This window comes from Anopheles arabiensis, chromosome X (assembly GCF_016920715.1).
Source record: "Anopheles arabiensis isolate DONGOLA chromosome X, AaraD3, whole genome shotgun sequence".
Lineage (NCBI taxonomy): Eukaryota > Metazoa > Arthropoda > Insecta > Diptera > Culicidae > Anopheles > Anopheles arabiensis.
Genome location: NC_053519.1, coordinates 6,100,954 through 6,115,789, shown reverse-complemented (window position 1 = coordinate 6,115,789; position 14,836 = coordinate 6,100,954).

Here is a 14,836-nt window from a genome sequence, read left to right as displayed (position 1 = left end):
CTATACTACACACACACAAGCGCGCGCGCGCACATAGACACGTCCGTTCTAGAGCAGCACGCGCTCGCTCATCCGCTCCAAAGAGTAAAGGGAAACTTTTCGTAACTCAAACATTCGACACCGTAGATAAACAGCGCGCACTGTCAGAAGGGCCGGACGGGTAAGCCGGAGGTAAAGTGGGTGCGAACAGACGATAACCAGGGCAGGGGGGGGGGGGGGGCAGAAAGCACTGAAAGCAGCATCCACGCTCGCACGCTCGTCTCGCTTAGGATAATGGTAATTGGGAGGTGAAGTTAGAGCGGAGTCGCCACGCCAGACCCTTAAATGTCACTGATCTGTCAACTGTGACTTTGTAGCTTCCTTTTTTTTTATTATTTCAATTCTTTCACCCAGCCAATAAAGCTAGAACAACTCGTTTGCTTCATCACTCAGAACGATGCATTTGAAAGAACTTGACGCTGTACGACGGCCGCAGCGTCGTACAATCAAATATGCATGCCAGAGAGCCCCCTGCAAGGCAATAAAAGCAATAATAATAATAATAATAATCAAGCCTCCCCCCGGTATGCTTTGGATTCCCACGAGCGAACGGACTAGATACATCGTTGGAATAATTAATCCAAGCAGCCTGCACGGTAGCAACGCTCATAAAGCAGAACTGTTTATTTGTCTGCCGGGGCTAATAATGTTTGCGTTATGGCATCAATAACTATTCCAACTGGCAGCTCGGCCCCATAGTACCTGATTAGGTGCACTAATTAGAATATGCAACTTTGTTGGCCGCTTTGATGTACGCATCGTCCGATCTGGGTGATGTAACTGTGGGCAGGGATGCTTAAACTTAAACAACAACTCGCTTGCAAGTGTTCGATATGATGTATGGACGTCCAATACATCGTTTGGAAGAATTCAAAGGCATGTTTGAGGGGGTTTCAGATGCTCTACTCCAACAGACGCGCTAGGTCCTACAAGAATCGATCCTCATCCAGACCCAGCCCTCTCGTAGCAAGAACTCGTCTATCCATTTGCGTGGTACTTAGCACGTATTGAGACGCCTGTAACGGATAGCTCTGATCCCGCAGGTTCACACCAAGCCACAAAGAAGAATTCCACCGGACGGCGTGGAGCATTCGAGCAGGCACACAACTGCTTTACGCCCGGAAATTGCTAGACTCTCACCTTTGCTCTGGGCGCGATGGGAAAAGAATTTCACGAAACCGTTCTGCACCGTCTAGACACCAGTCGAAGTGGGTCCATCAGTGCGGCGAAGACGTATGTCCCTGCTCCCCACCGCCAAAAGGTCACTTCCGCCATGAAAGCCAGTTTACAGCAGAGTTTGCCGATGTATAATGTTGTCTTCTGTTTTTACACCATTCTCCGAAGCAAACCATTTTCTACACGCACCTCGTGTAACAGCTTTTTTTTCTTTCCCTAATTTATGCCTCAGCTAAAGGCCTGCCATGGTTTTACGGCCCTAGCGCCTCCCCTCGTAGCAGTGGTAGCATTGGGGGGGGGGGGGGGGGGAACCTTAGGCCACGGCCGTCGATCATTTCCCAAAAAACAGCTTGACGGCGGCATCCAGGCATCAACTTCCATAAAATATGATCGAAATCAAAGTGGCCCAAACGGCCGAAGCTATTAGCCGAGACGGCTTCGACCGACACGCACACTCCGCCCGGGCGTCCGCCGCAATCGTTTCGAACGGCTCGGCCGCGGCACGATCCAGCCGGCCAGATAGAGAAATCAAAAGTTGTCCAAAAGATAACACCGAAGTGCTAAAATTTGGAACAACGCGTCATTCAATGCACCGCGGGAGTCGTCTCACCTCGCGGGAGACCCCGAGAGCCATCGCTCAGGTTACGGAAGGTCACACAACGGGGTGGGGGAGTAGGGACAGACCCTCCACCTTCCAAGTCGGACAGCTCTATTTCAGCTGGATGGTGGAGCAGCGATGGAGCGCAGTGGAAAGCAGTATCGAATGGCATCGAGTTGCCGGCGAATCACCGGTCAATTTGGACCACCGGGCCAAATGGGTGGTGGTGGTGGTGGCGGTGGTTGTTGTTGTTGGTTGTTGCTGTTGAGGAAACGGGGGTGGTAGATCTTGTTCGTTCGCCCGGGGCTGCAAGAAATCAAATCAAACCGATCCGAACATGATTAAGTTGACATAATCGCTTGAGGTAGTCCCGGCTGGGTGCGGGGGTTCGTGTGCTTGCGTGTGGGGCCGGAGGAAGAGGGGGAGGTCGGGGAGGTGCATTTTTGATCGACGATGGAGGCCACAGCACACGGCATCACAGTGCGCGGGTTTCGATTACACGCTCGCAGCACCCAGGAACCAGCCTGGGCGCTCTCTTGCTGGTCTAACGACGCAGCGGTCTAACATTTTCATGAAATTCTGATAACTCATTTCATCGCAAATCGCTTGACACCCGTGAACGGAACGGCATACCGATGAGTAGTTGCTGTCGTAGTGTGTGTGTGTGTGTGTGTGTGTGTGTGTGTGTGTGTGTGTGTGTGTGTGTGTGTGTGTGTGTGTGTGGAGGAGGCAATCCACTGCGAGATAAACGGGATCTCCGTAAGGCCGCCGTCGCTGCCGTTTCGTGACGGGTGACGGGCTCATTTGCGCAGCATTCTTCCGCCCGGGCGCGCAATTTGCATTGTTAATCAACGGTGCTCTGCCCGGCCCAGCACCGGTAATCAACGGGCTCATTGTCTCTCGGCCCTGGCGTTGCATTCTGAACCGTTCTCACAGGTCCCGAGCAGCGGTTCCTGGCCAGTTGTAAGCCCTGTAAGTGATCCCGCGATCGCTCTTCTGCCGCTCTGTCGCGAAAGGTGAGACGATAAGACGTCCGGGCGCCCCCTGTTTTGGAGTTCTGCGTTTGGAGCAGCGTAGTACGTCAAGCCGCTTGAGACAGCAAGCCGATTAATTGCTGGGCACGAGATTTATCGATGCTAAGCGGTGTTGGGCAGCGGGGAAAAGAACAGGATCGTGACACCGGCCCGGGCAGCGTTTGATTTACCGTGTCTTATCAATTAACCCAAGCGCTAGCGTAGGTACAATGTATGAACCGTTTGGGCCCTGCGCCTTTGTCCCGCCAAGAATGCACTTGCCCACGCAAAAACCGACACCGAATGCAAAACAAAAACGAAAAAAAAAAACACATTGGAACAGCAACCTGCCAACCGGCCGCCACGGTATTAGCGAAATGCATGCCAGCCCATTAACACCTAAGCGTCCCCCATCCCTCCCTGCTTGATCCTGCTCCCACAGAGGTGTGCTGTGTGCAGTTTTTGTTTTCCATATTTTGATTTATGTGTTGTGGCTCAACCGTTGCGCGAATGTGTGGAAAAACCGCTCGCCTGCCCACCCTGCCACGCCGAAGTCAATTAGCTAATGGTTGGGGCTGCCGCGGGTGCTGCATTACGCACCGATATGTGTGTGTGTGTGTGTGTGTGTGTGTGTGTGTGTGTGTGTGTGTGTGTGTGTGTGTGTGTGTTGCAACCGGGGACGACGCAGTTTCTCACAAATGTCACCTAACAAAGTGACGGCCATCAATAGCCCAGGTCCAAGGGGGCTGAACGTGAGCGGAGTTTGATCCTGATAGTGCGATCCGGTGCCCGTCCAGCCGTGTGCACGGTGGCCATCCTCACCCATCTTCAGCCCGCGGCCGTAGGGAAGAGGGTAGGGGCTTCCCTGCCTACGCCTACGCGACCACGCCGTCCACCAGTAGCTGTTGGCAGCAGCGCGAGGTGCGTGATAAAGTGGCAACTATTATTGCTTTCGCCGCCCGGCACTAGGCTCCCTCCTCCCACCCCCACCCACCCACCCAAAGCCCCCATTCACTTGGGGCTGGTGGCAGGTGACAAAATGGTTGCTCGCTTTATGCGGGTGCGCTAAATGGCTGCCGGCCATTAGTCAAGCAGGTATGTTTCTGTGCGCCGGCCGTGGCGTGGCGAGCGGGCCGGGAAGTGCTGGCTTGGCATTCATTAGATCATATCGTGGCGGTTTGATTAATATTTCAGTCATATCAGACCGGACCAGTCATGGGGCGGGTGCGGAGGTATGGGAAGAGTGGGTTGGGGGGTGGACACGGTGTGAGATATGGCGCAGTCGGAGGCGAATGGTGGCCGATTAGAATCTAAAACAGATAAATTCGCATAATTTAACAAATGTCTCCGATATGTAAACACCACCGGCAAACGCAAAAGCACAAAACGCACTGCCCGACCACGCGACCCACACAGCGTGTGTGTGTGTGTGTGTGTGTGTTTCCGCGTTCCCAGAGGGTGTCTTACGTACACAGAGTGTTTGCCGTGTTTGTTTTGCGCTGTGAATTGTTGGGCTTATCCACTTCTCCGCAGTCCCCCCCCCCCACGCCATTCTCTTTGCAGAATTTAATAGGAAATTATTTTACACAAAACCAGATGCATGTAAAACAAGGACCGTTACACTACACTGCATGATTGTTGTTTTGTTATGCCATTGTCCGACAAAGTTTAAGCAAGTATTTTATTTTTTTGATTATCAAAAGGAATTTGAGAAAACATGTGACACACAAACATAGCGATCACAGCCATTGAAACAAAAACTACAGAATATTAGCCGGACATGGTCTATCGAAACATTGATTGAGTGTTATGAGAATAGTGGAGGACGGCAACTGTGAAGAGTATGGAGTGCCCGATGAACAACCTGTAAGAAATTAGCAAAAGAAAGAGAAGAACAAACACATCACATCACAGAAGAAATATTTAAAGCACAGTGGAAAGACAAAACGGGGAAAATAATCAAGGAAATAACGAAATTCATACAAAAGACGAAAATAATATTTAAAGTTTGTAGCAGTGATACCAGAAAAAAGTGTTAACTTTGTACCAATTGTAAGAGTCGAATAAGAAAACGAGTATATGACTCTAGAAGTCGAAACCCCTTCATAGAGTGATAAGTCTTTGCATATGTGTTGGCATCCATCATAGAAGATTGTAACCCATTCGCTAAAGTAAACAAGAAGAAAAAGAAAAAAAGAAGAAAAAGAAGAAGAAGAAAAAGAATACGAAGAGACAGAAAAAGAAGAAAAAGAAAAAGAAACAGAAAAAGAAAAGGAAGAAGAAGACGAAGAAGAAGAAGAACAAGAGGAAGAAAAAGAAGAAGAAAAAGAAGAAGAAGAAAAAGAAAAAGTATTTTATTTATGATCGATTTCGAATTTCAATCAAAGAAGAAAAAGAAAAAAAGAAAGAAAAGAAGAAGAAGAAAAAGAAGAAGAAGAAAAAGAAAAAGAAGAAAAATAAAAAGGAAAAGAAAATGAAGAAGAAGAAGACGAACAAGCAGAAGAAGAAGAAGAAGAAGAAGAAGAAGAAGAAGAAGAAGAAGAAAACTAAGAAGAAGAAGAAAAAGAAAAAGTATTTTATTTATGATCGATTTATTAAGAAAATAGTAAGTTGAATGTAGCTTTCATCGATCGATCAATCTTTGGCATTAAGGCTTTGGAGTCAAGGTTAATAGATCTTATTTAACGATTAGTGGGACTAAAATGATCAAAATTTGACCGACGCAGCCAAAGTGGATTCGTTGTAGAATTTGTAAATGATATTTTTTACATCGTCTATTATTATTTTACATTATCTCATTTAGAAAACGGCCCTTTGTCAAAGGCTGTAAAACGATCAATTTTCAACATAAAAAAAAGATTGTAGCATCAAACGAAAGTGTTTGTCCAATTAAAAAAAAAAAGATAAATAATATATAATGTTGTTGTACACATGATTGCAAACAATTATCATTCGATGACACCAATTAGTTTCCGCACAACCGATATTGTTGCCTTTACTAACTTTTTTTCCAGCAGTTAGTAATTTGTATAGCAATTTTAGTAGTTTGATCTATTTTTAATTTTTTTTTGTTGTATTATTGTCCAATTTTCTGCTTTCTACCAGATTTGATGGTAGTTATTGAGATAACCATTTTAAAAAATCCCGACAGTAATGACAGCTTGCCTAGTCTGATCGGAACTTTACGGAAGCATTAGGAGTCTTGATGGGAGGCGAATTTTCATTTATCATGACATTCCCCCCGCTCATGAGCTTGTGAGTGGGGAATGAGATCCTAAATGCGCCCTACAAGGGGGAGAAAAGCTACTAAAAGGTTGAAAACCACTAGTTGAGAACGACAACCTAATATGGCCGTATATATATTTTTTTTCCAGGCACTGTTCTATATTAATTCATGTTCATGTTTACAGCTTCATTGGTTGTGCAAGGCCGTGTTATGTGCATTGTACTACCATTACATCATACAGCACACACATTTATCAGCAAAATAGTATTAATATTTGTTAGGGACATTGAACCATTTGCATCTTTTTCCAAGTGGCATGCTGGATTGTCCATGTGGTTGTGTTTTTTTTTCTCACTGCAATTCCATCGTTCTTAACTTTTAGACACAATCTCGTACACGTAAAAACTGTTGCAAAATTAGATTGTGTGTTCGGATTCCTTCAAATAACTATCAAATAAAAGGCCTGGGAAGGCCTGAGAAAACATTTCATGAGAATGTGTGATAGAAATTGATTGAAAACGTTATTATGGCTTACGGAATTGCTCTACAAACATATAATAATACGGCACACTTTATGACTTTGTGGCTTCAGTTTGAGCGAGTAGTTCTTACAGGACTTTGTGGGACTTTGAACGTAGATGACCCCAATCAGACTTAGCAGAGCAGTATTATTGCTGTTATTAGACCATAAAAGACACACAGACAACTTCCAATAGAACTAAGTGACATATCCACAGCAACATCGTTTGAGGCACGATAAAACCTCAAACGCTACTTGAGATGCAAAACTAGTCCATCGAATCTTCCTAACCGTATATCCGTGTGCAGACAACGGCGTTCAATCCCACAACAACGTGTCGAGGACAGCAACAGTGCACTACTTACTCATAACCTCAAAAAAAAAAGAACCAACCCATTAGATTTTATTGGAGTGGATAGTTCCCCCAGCACGATTGAGCGGGAGCGGGGGGACATACTTTTCAGCCCGAAGTCCCCTGGAAAGAGAGCTTAATTGTTCGGTCGAACCACCCGCACCAAGCGGCCAATATTGACAATAGGCAATAAAATGGCCGGTGGCTTCTTTCGGTGTCTGTCGCTCTCCGGTGTCGCTCGCCGCTCGAGCTCTCCAGGCACCGGGAATGGTGCCAGGAGAGGATTAAGTGATCCCAAAACCGTACGCTGCGGCGACTGTCGTTGACCACCGGCGCATCGGATGCATGGTGGACCGGGAGGCCGGATTGAGGGTTGTGGCGGAGACCTTACTGCCGCATGTATATGTATAAAGCCCACCCGCCCGCCTCGAGACCTCCTTTAGGCTACATCTGCCGATTGGAATCGATGAATTAAGTACGATGTCGCTCCCCCCACCCCCTCCCCCCTTTTTTTCGCTGTGTTCGCTCTGTTCGGGACAGTCCGCTTGGGGCTGGCTGCCACCGCTTTCAGGATGCCGCTATTTCGCTGCCCACCGTTTTTCGCCATTGTGCGCGATACAGATATACGTACGATAAATATTATGCGGGGCAGAGCACGGGCAAGGGCCAGAGCGGAGAAGAAGTCGGCAAAACGATTTGCAAAAGGGGGAATCGAAACTGATCGGTTTGAAATCTGCAAACTCGCCCAACGATGGCAGAATGGAAGAACTGAAACCGACACAACCGGGGCCTCCGGGTCTCCGGCGGCGTTCGGTGCTGCCGGAATTCTGAAGCAACAGAGACAGAGTGAGAGAGAGAGAGAGAGAGAGAGAGAGAGAGAGAGAGAGAGAGCAAGCAGCAGAGTCCCGAGGTTGAATGTAGCAATTGAAAATTACAAGCATAAACCGGTACCGGCCAGCTGCTTTTGGGGACGGGGCTGATGGGCAGGCGTGAAGAAAATATGAAAAATATGTTCCACGATTGTCATCGGCCTTTGTCGTGCAATTGCCCGGGCAGCAGGCAAGCGGGAGTCGCAAGCGCGACGAGCTGGCGACTTCCATTGGGCATTTGGAAGGCAAACGAAGGGCACAACCTTTCGCGGTGTAGTAGGAGGGCACGCGAAACAACAAACGCAAGTACGCAATGCCTGCCAAGGATATGTGCGTACAGCTTAAGGCCATCCCAGCCACTCCAACTCCAAGCCGTCTGCACTCCAACCCCAAAGGCGTCGTCAAGCCGGAAAATGGACCTACCTGTCTAACTTTATTCTGGTTGATACAGTGTCTCTTCCTGTTCGAGCCAACTCTAAGACAACTCTTCCCCTACGATCTACGTTCGTTGCAAGTTTTTGATTTGAAAAAAAAAAAATCCGTTCAGCCCCAAACGGGGAATACACTTTGCCCCATGTTCTTGCCGATGGCAGTTACGTACGCCCCGCAGGATGCTGGCGAGGTAGAGGACGCAACACAAAACCATCAGGCAACGGAGGTTGAAGCAACACGTCCGGAAGGAGGCAACCGGTGCATATTTTATGAAGTTTTTAAAGAATTCTTCAACAAAAGGTACGCTCGCGCGAGCGCTTAGTCACGTTCGCCCGGGGAGTGTGTGTGTATGTGTACGGGGTGTGGTTTTGTTGTTGTTGTTGGCGTTGTCTGTGCAAGCCGCGTCCTCCTATGAGGTGGAGATAGGGAGGGGAAAAGGCTATGTTTTTTGTTCTCCTCTTTTTTTATTCGCTACGGTTCAGCTGTAGCATCGAGTTCTTGCTGTTTTGCCACTTTTTTGCCTACTGTTCTGTTACATACACACACACACACACACCTTTGAGGAGCCATTGGGAGGAGTAAAACCGTTCCATTAGATTCTTAACCAATTGATCCTGCCCGCTTGATGGAGATTTAGACCGGGGAACACAAAGTTTTCAGACCCAAAACTTTGACTCAGAAAGTTATGTTTCAGCCGGCAGCTCCAGCGGATCGGGTTTGATGTCTTGCTTGGGCGAAAAGCTCGCCCGCAATTTCGGTGACAGTTCGGGCACGGGGCTAGTTTTCAACACCTACTAACACACTTTCGGGATAGTGGACAGGGGCTTTCCGGCTAGCAGCGCGCACTCTGTGCTTGCGGTTAGGTAAACGTCACACAAATGACAAGCGTTTTTCGGGCCCGTGACAGGTTCCGGGCTTGCTGCCTTCCAGCAAATGCTGACTACACCATGGTAGCTGCTGTTGAAAATGAAGGGTAAAGCTGATGGGCTACGAAGTTCCGTATTTAGGGAATTAAAGTTAGACACCCTCGGCGCGTCCCGCCCAAGGTGTGCCAGATTGAGTGTAGTCATTGGCGTGTGAGTGTGACAGAGTGGGTTTCAGCTATTTCCGACACTTGTGCAGAATCTGAAATGTGTGGTTCGTACACCGTGGGATGAGTAGGTAGGGTCACCGCAGCAAACTGCCTCGGCCTGGCACGGAGAAAGCTGCCGTACCGTAAAACCAATATAAATTATTCATAATTTAATTAAATAAAGTAACGATAGCTGTAATTACTTCCAGCATATCCATCCACCCTATCCCCCATAACCTCCCGTGGAGTCCAGAGAGTTTGGGAAGCGATTGGCTCGGTGCTTACTGTATCACAGTAAGGTGCGCACTGTAAAATTCATCACCCTTCCAGCGTTCATATCCTGCAAGAAGGTGTTGCTTTACATGTGCGTGTGTGCCTGTGCCTGTATGGGCTGTAATTTCGATTATTTCCAGAACCTCTCCATAGTCCTCCTGGTCGCGTGAATTAGGATCCAATCTGGCAGATGTGTCAGCAAGGGGAAAAATGGATTACTGTTCGCACACAAGCAGTATCGAGCAGCACCGGCGGCACCTTACAGGAAGGAAAGAGCAGGCGACGCGAAAGGTGACATGTGGCGGGTGTAAGAGGAGTAAGCGAGAAGATGGCAGCGCTTCGATCGCATTTGCTAATTGTTCGGCCGTTTACCTGGAGGCGAAATTATTGATTGTGTGCAGGTGTGAATGTGACGCTGCGGCGCAGATGAGTGACCTAGTGCGGCGTTCTGTTCCTGTTGGTCTCTGTAAGCGCGTCGGATAGCTCCGATACAGTGGATACAGTGTTCGACATAGTGTATCAATTTTGATCTTCAGAGGACCTATGTTTTAGATATTAACAGTTTTAGCGAGGGGTTTAAATTAATTAACAAAGTATTTCAACAGATTTACTGCTTTCATCATATTGCTTAGCTACATATCATCATTATTTGGAATTGAGTTTTCATACATGACAATAGACCAGAACTACAAAAGATCCCATCGGAGTTTCAATAATGGGCATTTTGTATCAATAATTCATGCAAACATATTGAAAACTTTTTATGCAGCAAACTACCGAATATTGCATTCCCTTATGGAAGATTATCATCTCCTATAATATTGTCACACAAAATACTACTGAGAACTAACAGATTTAGCGACAACGAATGCATGTATGTAGTGTTAGGATATTGGGCATAAGAATCTCTCTACATCCTAGTATTGCTACAGGTAGTAATAGATCGCAGGTTCTTCAATATCTTGGTGGTCTCGTTTCTAGCACAGGCATGGGCATGGTCGAACGTCACGGCGGCCTGCCATTAGCACACCGATGCCGGACAATAAACCTGCAATCATCATTAGGAAATTACGATAATCATCATTACATTACGCTTGATTGGTAGTGCAACTGTTCAACCTGTTTCGCTGCGCCTGCGAGCTACTGTGTGAGAAAAACGGGCCGCGTCCAAACGGAGTGCAGTTGACACCGCTGGGCCTCGTGCGTAGAAAGAACCTCAACCTCCTGCAGAAACGATTTTGTCTCGATATCTCAAGTTGTCACTGCCACCAACGGATCCCAATTCCTGGTGTAATTGAACCTCCATTTCTTGCCCTCTGGAATGCGTCCGAAAGGCGACGAAAGGTTGGCAAAACTTTGGGAAAGGAAAAAAAAAATCAGAAAATGGCACGTCACCGTGGCATGAGATCTATGATTGAGCTGTTGGACAGCGAAAGAGCACACGGTACACCCCCGTCCCAGACACCAGATCGCTCCACCGCAGCACAGACAATCTGGAGCATAATGGTTTTGTCACCACGCTGCTGGCATGAGAAATTCTACCACCGCTTTGCTTTGCATATATTTGCGGACCGGAGTGCGAGACGGCAGAGACGACTTCACTCAACACTCTGTCATTATCGTCATCTTCATTACCCTGCCTCCTTGCGAACGGTCGCGAACACCAGTACACCATCATTACTGCAGATCGCGCGGGCCTACCCGTAGGTAACAATAAATATTTACATTTTACTTCACCGACACACACACACACACACACATGCCGTACAGATATCAATCAATGTGCTCTGGGTGTTGGTGCTGGCGGTGATGGCTGTCATCGCAAACACCGGCTGGATGACTTCGTAGGCTTTCCCAGCACGCGAGATGCGAGAGCCTGCTGCGAAAAGGTGCCGCGAAACGAGGGCCGATTGATTGTGCCTTTGTGTCGGGGCGGCTAGACAACTTCCTCTCTACCGATTCTACGCGAGCTGAAGCAATTATAACGTCAAACGTTTGTGCGAAGCGTTGCCCGTGCCGTGGAGGCTGCATCCGCCCATGGAGCGTCTCAAGAGGACGGCCGTCTTCACCCGTGCACTTCGGACGACCCCGTTCGCCGTCTGACGGACGGGCTGACTTGGCTTGACTTGGCAATCGCGGGATATAGCAGCGCGACACTTATCAGCCTCTATTCACACCTAATCGAAGGTGTCAAAGATCATCTCCGGCATGACGGGACGCTTTTGCAATGTGTGGGTGATGCGCTGTTCGCGGCCTGAAGTGTTCCGGCAGCGGTTGGATGCAAAATTCCTGCCCGATGTTTACATCCAACTCCACTCTAGCAGGGCTGTGCTCCAACAGCAGGAAATCATAATCGCTAAGCATCGGTCTGGCTTTCGGTCTGCACGCCATCGCCATAAAACCATTCTTAGCATCCGGTCGCTGTTTTAGCAATTGCATCCGTGGCGGGAAAGAGAATAAAAAGCAAACTTCAATCGAAAGTGAATCTTTTACGCCGCCTCCCCAGCACAAACAAATACCGTGAAAGGGCAGTTCGTGGTACTGGACTTACTTTTTCGTTGGAATCGATAAAATTCAATTAACCTGGCGCTACCACCAACAGGCCGAGTTTCCACCAAAAAGCCGTGGGGTTTCAAAACGGGGCCGAGGAAAGTGCGCAAAAGTATCGCACCCACTACAGCCCACCCCCCTCTGGGAGTGGGTCACCCCGGTACGCAATAAAAATTTGTAATTAAAGGCAGCAACAGCCGTCCGCCATTTCGGTTGCGTTTGCAGATGAGATACTTTAGGGCGGTAATGGTGTTGCGAGCGGCTTGAAATCAAACGACTGGACTGGAAAATGGTTGTACCTCGCTGGACTGGAAAAGGGGTGGAGTGCGCTGGGGACGGCAAGCGAGGTATAAATATCGAATACTCGCATTTCCGGTGGTCGCTGTTAGGCCGTGGGCGTAAGGTCCAGTAGCACTCATGAACCGTGGTGCGTTTAGTTCGCCCTAGGTTATATGGAATTTTCTGCTCAAACTTGGATAACCAATAAACACCATCACAGTTATGAGATTTAATTTAAGCGAAACTTTGAATTGTATCTAAACTCTTGAACGCAATCAACTCAACAGGACGAGAATCTGCTCAACTTACCAGGAAACAATTATTACTTGAAGGACTGAAGTATAGGGTAATGTAGCTGGCCCGATTTGTCCTAAGAAATACAAAGGAACGAAATAGTTGTATTTCCAATCCCTTTCAGCCATCGCATTAGAGTGGAGTTCTTCTGCAGGGAAAAGTTTTTTGAAAAAAAGCCCTGGTCACATAGTCTAAGAAAAAATAATTACGAAAGAGAATCTAGCTTCAACCTTGTCTACACTTATATTTCCTCTATTCTTCTTCTTCTTTGGCTCAACAACCGATGTCGGTCAAGGCCTGCCTGTACCCACTTGTGGGCTTGGCTTTCAGTGACTAATTGATTCCCCCCATAGCAGGATAGTCAGTCCTACGTATGGCGGCACGGTCTATTTGGGGATTGAACCCATGACGGGCATGTTGTGAAGTCGTACGAGTTGACGACTGTACTACGAGACCGGCCTCTATTACATACATATTTTTTCCTCTATTACATACATTTATAATCTAGTCCAGGGTCCTCCAAACATTTCAGCTCGCGGGCCGCATTGCTTCAAACATAACTATGTTGAGGGCCATTTGACGCTACCTTTAAATGATGAGTGAACGTTTCAATCTCGTTTTTACAACAAAATACTACCGATACTTGTACAGTTTCGTGTTACTAAAGCTTGATTTTTGTCTAAGAAAAGTAAAAAATACATTTTTATTTGAATAAGTCATAATAACGTAATATTTATATTAACTCTGGCAAAGACATCGAGGGCCGCATTATAAGCTGTTGAGGGCCGCATGCGGTCCGCGGGCCGTAGTTTGGAGACTCCTGATCTAGTCTATTTGCATTAATATAGCTTAATTACTAATCGCCACTGGCTGGACGATCAATTTGTTTAATACTTTTCTAAGAGCAGATCAGCTAGGCGGTTCAGCATATTCTATTATTTTTATCATATTTGTTTTTAGGTGAATGTCACTAGTACTATTCCAAGGTAGATATAGAGGATTTGTTAGAGAAATTTATTTTGAAACGCATTTTTGGCAAAAATGTTGGTCGCAAAATTCTTGGTCGGAAAATCGGAAGCCGGAAGAATCGGGAAGGAAGGGGAATGAAAAAAATACCCCATTTTCGAACCCAAATAAACAATGTGCCTGTTTTGCCTGCCCAAATAAACAATGTGCCTGATTGTTCAACTACATTGGAGCGCCGTTTATCCGGGTACCTTTTATCCGGCTGTCCGTTAATCCGTGCTGTTGAGAAATGACAGTTCAATATAAAGGTGACATTCCGTTATGAGGAGGATATTTGAAAAGGCGGTTACAAGAGCACATTGTCATCACAAAAAAAAACGCTATAATTCATGGCAAATTTCAAATATTCTCATTGTAAAAACATGAAGTTAATAAAATCTGGGTTATTTTTATGAAAAACTAAGATAATGTTCCAATAATTAATCAGGAATTGATGATAAAATATATCATTTAACCCATTATCCGTGTTATTCGCATATCCGGGGGAGGTCAAGTCCCGAGAAGCCCGGATAAATGGCGCTCCACTGTATAAGTAAACATTTGACGTCTAACTGAAATACTGATGCCTACCTGTACTTCGTTTAATCGTAACTAAACAAGTAATACTTCTAACTTTATCCGTTTTCTGTATGGAGTTTAGACTTTTGTATGTGACTAATATTATATCATATTAAATCAAAAATAGTTTGAATTTACTTTTCAATAATTTATCCCGATACCATCAAAATTAATAATTGTCTACAAAATTAGTACAAAATCAGGTAAAATAAAGCTACAAAAAATTTAATTGCTACAAAATGATTATAGCAAATGCAAACCCGCGTAATTTAAACAAACGTCAATTTTGGGGAAAGCAACTATTTAATTGGGATTGAACAATGTTCAGAAAGGCATCAATATTTCAGTTAGACGTTTTTTTACTTATTGTTGAACAATGTTTAAAAGCAACTTAACATTGTTTATTTGGGTCCTAAAACGGTGTATTTTGTTCAATAAAACGCTTATATAACACATGTTGCATAAAAAAAAGAAACAATATTAAGACACCACCCTGCAGCAGAGTGGACCGCACAAAGCGACAGTAGTTCCTGTTCTCTATTTTCCCCTAACCTCCTTT